At 37.5% G+C, this 13,688-nt stretch overlaps 1 pseudogene; it reads right to left on the minus strand.

Moving 5' to 3' along the window:
• Positions 1 to 6,492: 6,492 nt before the first annotated feature.
• Positions 6,493 to 7,014, minus strand: LOC138078280 (adenosine 5'-monophosphoramidase HINT1 pseudogene; annotated as a pseudogene).
• Between the last annotated feature and the right edge of the window lie 6,674 nt (positions 7,015 to 13,688).

Genomic DNA, 13,688 nt, shown 5'->3' on the forward strand with positions numbered 1-13,688 from the left:
AGTCTGTTCTTACTTAAATTTGTTTTGTTTCTTTTAGAGATTAAAGTCAGAACCTTTACTGCTTTCCATACAGTGTCTATAGTTTGTATATAATTGAGTCTAGTTGGAAACATTTGTATCTTTTGACTTTAATCACTCTAAATGTCTCTGGAAAAACATTTAATTTACGACAGACACAGTGATTAATCTCTGTTCATTATAGTGATCTGTTTAAGTGATAACTGATCTCTTGAATTGTTTTTCTAGTTAAATATGCTAAAGAAGATGAAGAAATCACTGTAAAATTATTTGCCTCCATTTCTTGCTTTTACAAGCCTTAATCAAATTAAGTGGAACATTTAAACACAGAATATTACCATAAAATTAAATTTTGATTTTTTTTTTGGTATGTGAATAATAAGACCTATAAAGTTGCTAGATTTGTAGTGACATTTAATGGAAACATACAACTAATACCTATTTAGAAGTTTTTGTGGAATTACAAACTTACATATGTCTGATTTATATATATATGTATTTAAAATTTGTTGAATTATAGTTGTGTCATAATTATAGTTGAATTACAATGTTGTGCTAATTCCTCCTGTACAGTAAAGTGATTCTGTTATACATATATATTTTCTTTTTCATATTCTTTTCCATTATGGTTTATCACATGATATTGAGTATAGTTCCCTGTATATATATATCTGAATTAATTATTTTATTTTTTAGCAGTTGTTTTATATTTAATTTATAAAAGAGACCCCCAAATAATAATAACAAATTACCCAGGGTCAGGGAAGTAGGGTCAGGTCCTCCCCATCCCAGCTGTGCCCCTCTTCTTCTCTGGCAGGAAAAGAATTGGCCTCCCAGGGGTAAATAAGTTATTTTAATAGTTCCCAGACAAAATACACACAAGGAAAGAGGCCTGGCTGAAGTATACAATCATAATGCTTAGGGCAGCTAAAGTATCCAAAAGAGAAGGAAGAGAAAGCTTAGCTTTTAAAACAAGTTACTGGTGCTGAGATTGTGTGTGTGTGTGTGTGTGTGTGTGTGTGTTTAAGCCCACATACCTATAGTATTTGTTAAAAGTGTGAATGTATTAAATATATATTGGGAAAGGATATAGAAGCCAAGACTCCAGATACAATTATAATAATTTTGATACTTCTTGAACCTAGAGTTTACTTAACCATCAATGTTAGCATCTGGAGCACATCAGAAAGCCAGCAACAAGCCACAGAGCATGAACACCACAGAGTTCACGCTCTCATATAGGTAGGCCCAGGCTTTCATTCAGAGCTTTTTAACTCTGGATTGACTCACAGTTCTTTTAGCTTGGGTATCTAGCTTCTGTCAGCACAGAATATTAGAAGCAGAAGTTTCTGAGGATACCCAGTGATGGAAGAAACAGAAAAATCTATAAACATCAGACACAGGAACTTAAAGGTTGGAGTTGATTAGATGACACAGAGACATGTATATCTGCCTTAACTTATGATTAGGTTATATCTTGATAAGCCCATCATAAGTTGAAAATACATTAAGTCAAAAATTCATTCAATGCTACCTCACTTACTGAACAGGTAACTCCAGTGACTCAGCAGTAAAGAACCCACCTGCAGTGCAGGAAATGCAGGAGATGCGGGCTCCATCCCAGGGTCAGAAACGTCCCCTGGAGGGGGGCATGGCAGCCCACTGCAGTATTCTTGCCTGGAGCATCCCATGGACAGAGGAGCCTGTTGGGCTACAGTCCCTAGGGTCGCAAAGAGTTGGACAGAAATGAAATGACTGAGTATGCACCCATGCACCTATTGAACATCACAGCTTAGCCTCACCACTTTAGACATGCTTGGCATCTTTACAATAGCTTGTAGATAGGCACAATCATCAAACACAAAGTCTATTTTATAATAAAGTGTTGAATATCTCATGTAATTTATTGAATATTGTACTGAAAGTGAAAAACAGAATGGCTGGGTACACAGAGTGGTTGTAAGTATTTTGGTTGTTTAACTTCATGATGGTGAGGCTGACTGGGAGCTGCTGCTGTCCATCATCACATACCACATATTGCTAGCGCAGGAAAAGATCAACATTCAAAGGATGATTTCTACTTTTTTTTTTTTTCTACATGTGGGTGTCCAGATTTCCTAGCACCATTTGTTGAAGGGACTGTCTTTCCAGCATTGTGTAGTCTTGGCTCCTTTGTCATAGATTAATTGACCATAGGTGCATGGGTTTATTTCTGAGTTTTCTATCTTGTTCCTTTAATCTCTATTTCTAATTTTGTGCCAGAACCATACTGTTTTGATGACTATAGTTTTGTAGTATAGTCTAAAGTCAGGGAGCCTGATTCCTGCAGCTCCATTTTTCTTTTTCAAGATTGCTGTGGCCATTCAGGGTCTTTTCTGTCTCTATGCAAACTTTGTTATTTTTTGTTCTGGTTCTATGAAAAATGCCATTGGTAATTTGATAGGAATTGCACTGAATCTGTAGATTGCCACCGTAGGCAGTATAGTCATTTTGACAATATTGATTCTTCAAATCCACAAACATGGTATATCTTTCCATCTGTTTATGTCTTTGATTTCTTTCATCAGCATCTTATCATTTTCAAAGTATAGGTCTTTTTTGTCCTTAGGTAAGTCTATTGCCAGGAGAAATATCAATAACCTCAGATATGCAGATGATACCACCCTTATGGCAGAAAGTGAAGAAGAACTAAAAGGCCTCTTGATGAAAGTGAAAGAGGAGAGTGAAAAAGTTGGGTGAAAGCTCAACATTCAGAAAACTAAGATCATGGCATCTGGTCCCATCACTTCATGGGAAATAGTTGCGGAAACAGTGTCAGACTTTATTTTGGGGGGCTCCAAAATCACTGTAGATGGTGATTGCAGCCATGAAATTAAAAGACATTTACTCCTTGGAAGGAAAATTTTGACCAACCTAGATAGAATATTCAAAAGCAGAGATATTACTTTGCCCACAAAGGTCCGTCTAGTCAAGGCTATGGATGTGATAATTGGACTGTGAAGAAAGCTGAGTGCCAAAGAATCGATGTTTTTGAACTGTGGTGTTGGAGAAGACTCTTGAGAGTCCCTTAGACTGCAAGGAGATCCAACCAGTCCATCCTAAAGGAGATCAGTCCTGGGTGTTCTTTGGAAGGAATGATGCTAAAGCTGAAACTCCAGTACTTTGGCCACCTCATGCAAAGAGTTGACTCATTGGAAAAGACTCTGATGCTGGGAGGGACTGGGGGCAGGAGGAGAAGGGGACGACAGAGGATGAGATGGCTGGATGGCATCACTGACTCGATGGACATGAGTTTGAGTGAACTCGGGGAGTTGGTGATGGACAGGGAGGCCTGGTATGCTGCAGTTCATGGGGTTGCAAAGAGTTAGACATGACTGAAGTGAACTGAACTGAAGTTTATTCCTAGGTTTTTTGTTCTTTTTGATGTGATGGTAAGTGGAATTGCTTCTTGAATTTCTTTTTCTGATCTTTCATTGTTAGTATATATAAATGCAACAGATTTCTGTGTATTAATTTTTTAACCTACAACTTTGAATTTACCAAATTCATCGATGAGTTCTAGTAGTTTTCTGGTACCATCTTTAGGATCTAGTATGTATGTGTAGTATCATATCATCTGCAAATAGTGATAGTTTAGCTTCTTTTTTTCCAATTTAGATTTCCTTTAACTTCTTTTTCTTTTCTTTTCTGATTCTTGTACCTAGGACTTCCAAGACTATGTTGAATAAAAGTGATGAGAGTGGACATCCTTGTCTTATTCCTGATCTTAAAGGGAATGCTTTCAGCTTTTCATCATTGAGTATGATGCTAGCTGTAGTTTTGTCATATATGGCCTTTTTAATGTTAAGGTATGTACCCTCTATGCCCACTTTCTGGAGAGTTTTTATCATAAATGGGTGCTGAACTTTGTCAAAAGCTTTTTCTGCATTTACTGAGATGATTGTATGGTTTTTATTCTTCAGTTTGTTTACGTGGTCTATTACATTGATTTGCAGATACTGAAAATTCCTTGCATCCCTGAGATGAATCTCATTTGATTATGGTATTCTTTAACTTCATACACAAAAATAAGCTCAAAATGAATTAAAGACCTACTGTGAGACTGGACACTATGAAACTCCTAGAGGAAAACATAGATAGAACACTCTCTGACATAAATCACAGCAATATCTTTTACAATCCATCTCACAGAATAATGGAAACAAAACAGAAAATAAACAACTGGGACCTACTTAAACTCAAAAGCTTTTGCACAGCAAAGGAAAAAATAAACAAAATGAAAAGACAGCCTACATGCTGGGAGAAAATATTTGCAAATGATGTGACCCTTGAGGGATTAGTCTCCAAACTTTTCAAACAGCTTATGATGCTTAACAGCTTCAAAACAAACAACCCACTGAAAAACTGTGCAGAAGTCCTGAATAGACATTTCTTCAAAGAAGACATACAGATGGCCAACAGGCACATGAAAAGATTTTCAACATCGCTAGTTATTAGAGAAATGCAAATCAAAACTACAATGAGATATCACCTCACACCGATCAGAATGGCTGTCATCAAAAAATTCACAACAAATGCTGGAGAGCGTGTGGGGGAAAGGAACCCTCTTACACTGTGTGTAGTTACTTTGGTTGTGTCAGACTGTTTGAGACCTATGGACAGAAGCCCACCAGGCTCCTCTATCTATGTGATTCTCCAGGTAAGAATACCGGTGTGGGATGCCATGCCCTCCTCTGGCGGATCTTCCTGATCCAGCGATCAAACCCGTATCTGCTGCATTAAGCTACCTTATGACACTGCGATCCTACTCCTGAACATTCATCCAGAGGAAAACATGACCCAAAAGGTCACATACATCCCAGTGTTCACTGCAGCACTGTTTACAATAGTCAAGACATCGAAGCAACCTCCATGTCCATTGAGAGAGGACTGGAAAAAGAAGGTATGGTACACATACAGAATGGAATCTTACTCAGCTATTAAAAAGAATGAAATAATGCCATTTATAGCAACATGGATGAATCTAGAGAGTATCATACTGAATGAAGTAAGTCAGACAGAGAAGGAGAAATATTGTATGACAACCTTTATATGTGGAATCTAGAAAGAAATGAAACAAACGAACTTCCTTACAAGAGAGAAAGAGATTCACAGACTTGGAAAACAAACTTATGGTTGTCAGGGGGAAGGGATAGTTAGGGAGTTTGGGAAGGTCAAGTACACACTGCTATGTTCAAATGGATAACCAACTAGGACCTATTGTACAGCACATGGAACTCTACTCAACAGTTGTGTACCAGTCTGGATGGGAGGGGGGTTTAGAGGAGAACAGATAACATGTGTATGTATGGCTGAGTCCCTTCATTGTTCACCTGAAACTACCACATTACTATTGGCTATACCCCAATACAAAATAAAAAGTTTAAAGTTTTGGGGAAAAAAACCCACAAAAAGTCATTAGCAAAATAATGAAGTGAGAAATGTGCATTAAAATGATGTATAACATAACCATATTTAAGAACATATTCTAATATCAAACAGCAAATTTCAAAAATGGAAAACCATAATTACTTTTGCTCCAACCTAATATGTGCTCCATGAAATAAAAATCTCCTCTCTGAGAAAGAAAAGGGGAAAAAAAAAAAAAAACAAATACACCAAGGATTTTAGTGTGGGGAAAACAAGATGACTAACTGTCAGATTATATATTATATTTATTATATGTCAGATTATATATATTTATAAGATGACTAAATGTCAGATTTCAGTGGCCCCAGAGGCCAGCTTCATGAGAAGACATGGAGAAATCCAAACTTACTACGATACCGTTGTGGTTAATAGTATCATCTTCTGTCAGATTGTCTACAGAGCTGCCAATCTATACTGTCTGTTCATAGAGGAATACATAATAATAGCTAAAATTTAAAGCAATTTAAAGTAGTCAAGAGCCTATCCTTAATGCCTGTCTGTCACATGTTAATTCACTTAATCACCACAATGCACTTATTTGGTAAATATTATTATCATTCCTATTTTTCACATGTAAGGAAACAGTCACATAGAAAATGAACAACTTGCTCAACACCATACAACTTATAAATGTCAGAACCAGGTTTTTAACTTGAGTTGCCTGACTCCAGTGGCTTATAATACTGTCCCACCAATATGTTTATTTTAGAAAATTTAGAAAATAGAGAAAAGTTTACAAAGAAAAATAGTCAGCCACCTTTCATTACCTCGAGATAACTAACTACTGTTAAGATTTTTTTTTTTTAAGTTTATGAAATTTTTTAATTTGTCTTCAAAGATCAGTCACACCATTATAGCCACATACACAATGCTGAGTCCTCCTTGGGGAGAAGAAACAAAACCTTCTCAGGTATGAACTCTACCTTCAAACATTCCAACAAACATATTTTTAAAAGTAAGTCAAATACAGAATTCAGGCCATGCAATGATGTCTTTTATTATGTATGGGTTTTTAAAATTATTTTTGCAATATCTCCATACACAGGCAAAAAAAAAAATTGTTTAGCATATTGGAACTTGCAAACCTGATCACTGCATAGAGAAGGCAAAATTATCCCTATAGCACACTTAACCAGGAGGCCAGTTCATCTGCCGACCTCCAAGAACATGGGGATGAACATGATAGACAGACTGGCCCCCATCTGAACCTTCATTCACCACCATTCGATAGCCCTTCTTCAGGCCCAGATCAGCAGTACATTTCTTGCCAACAATCATCAAATGCCCAAGAAGACTTTCATCATCATCTTCTGCTGCAGAAATCTGGGATATATGTTTCTTGGGTATCACCAGAAAATGTGTTGGTGCTTGAGGGAAAATGTCATGGAAAGCAAGACACTGGTCATCCTCATAAATGATTTTGGCTGGGATTTCCTTGCGAATGATCTTCCCGAAGATCGTGTCGCCGCCAGGCCGGGCGACCTGAGCCTTGGCGATCTCATCTGCCATCTCTGCCTCCCTCCCGTGCAGCCGGCCTACTGTTAAGATTTTGTATGTACTTTTATATGAATAGGTATCTTCCGCTTAATACTAGGATTGGAATATACATTCTATTTTATAATCTTTTATTTTATCTATGTATTTGAGTATTATTCTAAAACATGGCTTAAAAAATCTTTATTAAAAAAAGAATACAAAATCTCTACACAGTATTTCACATCACTAAAGTTACCATCTCCTATTTAACCATTCTCATTTAGACTATTTCCAGTTTTTCACTACTCTAAATACTGTTACAGTGAACATCCTTACCCATAAGTGTTCGTGATCATCTAAAATTATTTCCAAATAAATAACTTGCTAAAAAGTGGAGCTGCTGAATCAAAAGTCTGTGCCTTTTTAAAACTGTTGGTGAAAGTGAAAGTGAAGTCGCTCAGTCGTGTCCGACTCTTTGCGACGCCATGGACTGTAGCTTACCAGGCTCCTTTGTCCATGGGATTTTCCAGGCAATAGTACTGGAGTGGATTTCCATTTCCTTCTCCAGGGGATCTTCCCGACCCAGGGATCAAACCTGGATCTCCCGCATTGTAGACAGACACTTTACCGTCTGAGCCACCAGAGAAGTCCAACTGTTGGTACAGGTTGTCAAATTGCGTCTGTGCTCAGTTCCTCAGTCACCTCCAACTCACTGCGACCCCATGGACTGTAGCCCACTTTTATAGGGTAGCATACGGGAGTGGGTTGCCATTTCCTATCCAAGGGATCTTCCCAATCTGGGGATTGAATCCTGCATTGGCAGGCAGATTCTTCGCCAACGAGCCATCTGAGAAAACTGTTTTCAAACTGCCCTTTGGAAAAGTTGCAGCAATTTGCATTCATACCAGCAATAGATATGAGTGCCCATTTCCAATAAATGCTCATTGATACATTTTTTGATCAACTTGATATGTAATGCAGTATTTTTGATAACATGCATATCTTTAATAATCTTAACATCTTTTACTAAATGTTATTGGTTGTTTAGATTTCTTCTTCTTTGATTTGTCTCTTGATGTCCATTATCAGTTTTCTAATAAGCTGTTGGCTTTTTTCTTACTGATTTGTAAGCGCTTTTAGTTAGACTATGTACACTACAAATGTTTTCCCCCCATTTGTTGTTTGCCTTTTAATTACATTTAAAAAAAAATTTTAATTTTATCTGAAAATTGTTCTTAGGCTCTGCTTTGCAAACCTGTGGGAATCTGAATCCATACCAAGCACTGTCTGGTGCTAAATAACCATGTTATATATTTTGTACCATTGTCACAGAATGTAAATGATAGGAGTAATTAAAAAAACTGAATCACCTAACAAATGAAAACGTATCATACAGCACTATTTAGTGTACTGTGGTGATCTGAATGGGACTGAAATCCAAAAGATATTCAATTTGCTGTACAGTAGAAACTAATGCAACATTGGAAAGCAACTATACTTCAATACAAATTAATTTTAAAAATAGGGACAAAATTTAAAAATAAAAGCATAAATTTTTGGTTTGTTGAAATTTTTTAAAAAATATGGAGCCATCTAAAAGTCTTACTAAATTCATGATAACATTTTTCTTCTTTTGATTTATTTAATTGGAGAATAACTGCTTTACAATATTGTGTTGGTTTCTGCCATACATCAACATGAACCAGCCATAGGTATACACATGTCACCTCCCTCTGAAACTTCCCTCCCATCTCCTACCTCATCCCACCCCTCTAGGTTGTCACAAAGCACCAGGTTGAGCTCCCTGCATCATACAGCAAATTCCCACTGGCTGTTTACAAGCCACTCATGATAATATTTTGTCATTAGGTATTTTATTCAATCTGTGGATGTTGTGTGTAAATAACTATCATATAACAGCAATTGCTGCTTTCATCTGGGACAGTCCAGGTCAAGTCTGGACACAGTAGTAGCTACACATTATTAAGGAGTCTTCAGAAGTTTTCTACTTATCTACATCTTGGGGAGAGAAGGAGGAAAGGGACCAGTGAGTACCTCTAAAACCCATGGTGAGTGTCCCGTTCTCCTTAGCCTCTTCTAGCTTCCCTAGTCTTGATTGTCCGAGGCACAGTTTAGAGAGGGAGTTCTCCCTAATTCTGTGGGCAGGTATGAGACCTGTATTTAGGAATGGAAAACTTGAAATTTCCTGGTGGAAAAAAAATTTCTCCATAGAAGAGGCCAGAAGAGAGAGGAGACCTGTGCCTGAGAGGTTGCTGATGCGCTCTGGGTTATACAGGTTAGGCTAGAGATGCCTGTTACCCATTCAGGTGACTGCTGTGTAGACAGCTGGACTTGAACATTTGGAGTTAGAAGAGAGATATGAGCTTGATACTTAGATTTGGAAACCATCTATGTACAAGATAATTGAAACCTTTGGGGGGCATGAGATTGCACAGGGAGTGTAAATAAGCAAAATTAGAACCAAAATAGAAATTCCAGTGTTTAGGGGATGGGCAGAGGAAGAATAGCCAGCAAAAATGGTAGAAATGTTGAAGTTGGAGCAATACAAAGCCCCAGTGATAAGCACTGTGGTGCATTGATAAGAATGTGTGCATTAAAGTCAGATCTGAAAAAATAAAAAAATAAAAATAAAAAATAAAGTCAGATCTTCTGGCCGTGTAATATGGGACAAGTTTCTTAACTTCTCTAGGTCTGTTTCCCCAGCCCAACATGAAGACAGTCCCTGTGTTAAGGAATGTGTGATGGGGTGAATGAGAATGTAGGAAAGCCCCTGGTTCTACTCAGCAGTGAGAGGGTGCTTTGTAGGAGTTAAAGGAAGAATATGATCCCCTAAGAGCATTCTCAGTGCTTAAACTTGAGATGATCATTATTTCCTTTGCAGAGGCATGAGATTAGTAACACATAAGCAAAATGCCTCCTAACTGTGCCAGTTAATGCCCAACCTTAGGACATAAGGATCCAGGATGTGAGTATCAGAATCAGACATTTTTCAGATACTATTTTGATGTTGGCCTATCCTTGAGCCAAAGACAGAATTACAGCTGGCCCTCAGCCCTTGGTATCCAAAGGCTTCCCTGGGAGCTCAGCTGGTAGAGAATCCACCTGTAATTCAGAAGACCCTGGTTTGATTCCTGGGTTGGGAAGTTCCCCCGGAAAAGGGATAGGCTTCCCACTCCAGTATTCTTGGGCTTCCCTGGTGGCTCAAATGGTAAAGAATCTGCCTGCAGTGTGGGAGACCTGGGTTTGATCCCTGGGTTGGGAAGATCGGTTGGAGGAGGTCATGGCAACCCACTCCAGTATTCTTGCCTGGAGAATCCCTATGGACAGAGGAGACTGGTGGTCTACAGTTCATAGGGTCGCAAAGAATCGGACACGACTGAACGACTAAGCACAGCAAAGTGCTCGGTATCTATAGGTTCCGTGTCCTCAGATGTAAGCAGCCACAGATTGAAAATACTGGAAAAAATCCAGAAAGTTTCAAAAAAGCCAAACTTGAATTTGCCACATGCTGGGAACTATTTACATAGCATTTACATTATGTTAGGTATGCTAAGTAATCTAGAGATGATTTAAAGTATGTGGGAGGATGTGCATAACATATGCAGATTGTACACCATTTTATATAAGTGACTTGAACTTGTGTAGGTTTTGTTTTCTGTGTGGGGGCAGAGAGGGACCCAAGGGATACTAGATTCGACTGTATATTATTGTCTCAAAACACTTTCTTCAAGTCTTTTTCTTCCTGAGGAACTTCCTCTGTTAGAAAATAAAACTGGGGATCACAGAACATCCTTTTCCCCTAGAACAGTAAATTCAAATGTTAAGATGTTCATACTTAATGTATGTTCACCTATATTTAGAAAATACTGTAAAACTAATTTTTAAATAAACAATAAAGGTAATATGTGAAAATTACATATAGGTATAAAGATTTCAAACTATACAGAGAGGTATAAAATGAAAAGTAATTCTTTTCCCTCATCCAATTCCCTTCCCAAGAGGTAACTGTTAATAGTTTCTTGTGTATCATTCTCATTAACATAAATACTTATATAGGTATATTCTTCCCCCAACACACACAAATGGACCTGTACTCTACGTAATATTCTGTTTTCATTGCCTTTTAAATTAACACTAAGTCGAGGATTTTTTTCATATCAACATAGGTAACTCTTGTTCTTTTTAACAGATGCACAGAAATTCTTTATACTATGTGAAAATTTACTTAACAGCCTCTGACTGATGGATATTTAAGTTATTTTCAATTTGTGGCGTTGAAAATACTATAATGAATATTTCCACATATAAATGAGTTTTTGCACATTTATACAGTATAGTTATAGGATAAATTCCTATTGGATGAAGGAGTAAGTGTACTTGAAAATTTAATATTATTAAATTGCCCTCCAAAGAGGACATTTCTTACAACTGGGGTATCCAGTCCTCCGAACCTACTCCAACACTATATTGAACTTAAAAGTCTCTGACAGAATAGTAGGTAAAATAGCATCTTGCTTTACTTTCTTTTTAATTAAAGTATAGTTGATTTATAATATTAGTTTCAGGTATACAACATAGTGATTCAGAATTTTTATAGGTTATACTCCATTTAAAGTTATTACAAAATAATGGCCATATTTCCCTGTGCTGTAGAATATATCCTTATTCTTTACTTATTTTATACATAGTAGTTTGTATCTCTTCATCCCACACTCCTGTCTTGCCCCTCTACCCTTCTTCAATGGAATGGCAAACCTACTTGCCTTGAGAACCCCATGAACAGAATGAAAAGTAAAAAAGATATGACATTGAAAGATGAACTCCCCAGGTCAGGAGGCACCCAATATGTTACTGGAGAAGAGCAGAGAAAGAGCTCCAGAAGGAATGAAGAGGCTGCGCCAAAGCGGAAACGATGCCCAGTTGTGGATGTGTCTGGTGGTAAAAGTAAAGTCTGATGCTGTAAAGAACAATATTGCATAAGAACCTGGAATCTTAGGTCCATGAATCAAGGTAAATTGGAAGTGCTCAAACAGGAGATGGTAAGGGTGAACATCGACATTTTAGGAATCAGTGAACTAAAATGCACAGGAATGGGTGAATTTAGTTCAGATGACCATTTTATTTACTACTGTGGGTAAGAATCCCTAAAAAGAAAATGAGTAGCCCTCATAGTCAACAAGAGTCCAAAATGCAGTACTTGGGTACAATCTCAGAACAACAAAATGATCTCTGTTTCCAAGACCAGCCATTAAATATCACAATAATCCAAGTCTATGTCCCAGTCACTAATGCCAAAGAAGGTGAAGTTGAACAGTTCTAGGAAGACCTACAAGACCTTCTAGCTAGAACAAACACCATTAAAAGATGTCCTTTTCATAATAGGGGACTGGAATGCAAAAGTAGGAATTCTAGAGATACCTGGAGTAACAGGCAAGTTTGGCCTTGAAGGATGAAATGAAGCAGGGCAAAGGCTAACAGAGTTTTGTCAAGAGAACGCACTGGTCATAGCAAACACCCTCTTCTGACAAGACAAGGTGACTCTACACATGGACATCACCAGATGGTCCATACAGAAATCAGATTGGTTATATTTTTTGCAGCCAAAGATGGAGAAGCTCTATACAGTTAGCAAAAACAAGACCAGGTGCTGACTGTGGCTCAGATTATGAACTCCTTATTGCAAAATTCAGACTTACATTGAAGAAAATAGGGACAACCACTAGGCCATTCAGGTATGACCTAAATCAAATCCCTTATGCTTATACAGTGGAAATGACAAATAGATTCAAGGGATTAGATCTGATAGACAGAGTGAAGAGCTATGGATGCAGTTTCATGACATTGTACAGGAAGTGGTGATCATTGTACAAAAAGTGGTTTTTGCAATGCAAAAGGAAAAATGGCTGTCTGAAGGGGACTTATAAATAGCTGAGAAAAGAAGAGAAGCTAGAGGCAAAGGAGAAAGGAAAACTATACCCATTTGAATGCAGAGTTTAAAAGAATAGCAAGGAGAGAAAAGAAAATCTTCTTAAGTGAACAATGCAAAGAAATAGAGGAAAATAATAGAATAGGAAAGACTAGAGATCTCTTTGATAGCCTATGGTGAATGGTGAATGGTGTCGGGTTCCTGATCTCCGATGGAGAGAATTTTGCTTCAGATTCAGAGACTCAGCTTTAGTCACTCAGAGCTTCCTGGCAAAAGTTTTATTACAGTGAAAAAAGGGTAGAGAAAGCTTCTAACACAGACATCAGAAGCGGGCAGAGAGGGCCCCACTAGTCTTATTAAGGCCTTATGTAACTTTTCAAATGGTTGTTAACAAGAGAATGGTCTTATCAGACCCAAACAAACAAACATTTTAAGATAAAACAGGATTAGTCAGAAGGTTCTTAAAAAGGAGAAATATGTCTTCCAGCAAGATATAATGTTGTTATGTAATCATTAGTACAGAGTTTAAGGAAAAACAAACCCTTGAGCAAGATAAGTTGTTTTGTTGTGTAATAATTAGCTGTATGCTTAAAGAAAAAAAAAGTCTTATGTGACTAAGATGAAGGAATGTAGACAAAAAACTTTGTTGCTTTCTCCTCCTTGAGGGCCCTGGACTCCTCATCAACCTACCTAAGAATTAACTCTCTCATCTTCAAGAAAATTAGAGATACCAAGGGAACATTTCATGCAAAGATGGGCACAATAAAGGACAGAAATG

This window comes from Capricornis sumatraensis, chromosome 4 (assembly GCF_032405125.1).
Source record: "Capricornis sumatraensis isolate serow.1 chromosome 4, serow.2, whole genome shotgun sequence".
Taxonomy (NCBI): domain Eukaryota; kingdom Metazoa; phylum Chordata; class Mammalia; order Artiodactyla; family Bovidae; genus Capricornis; species Capricornis sumatraensis.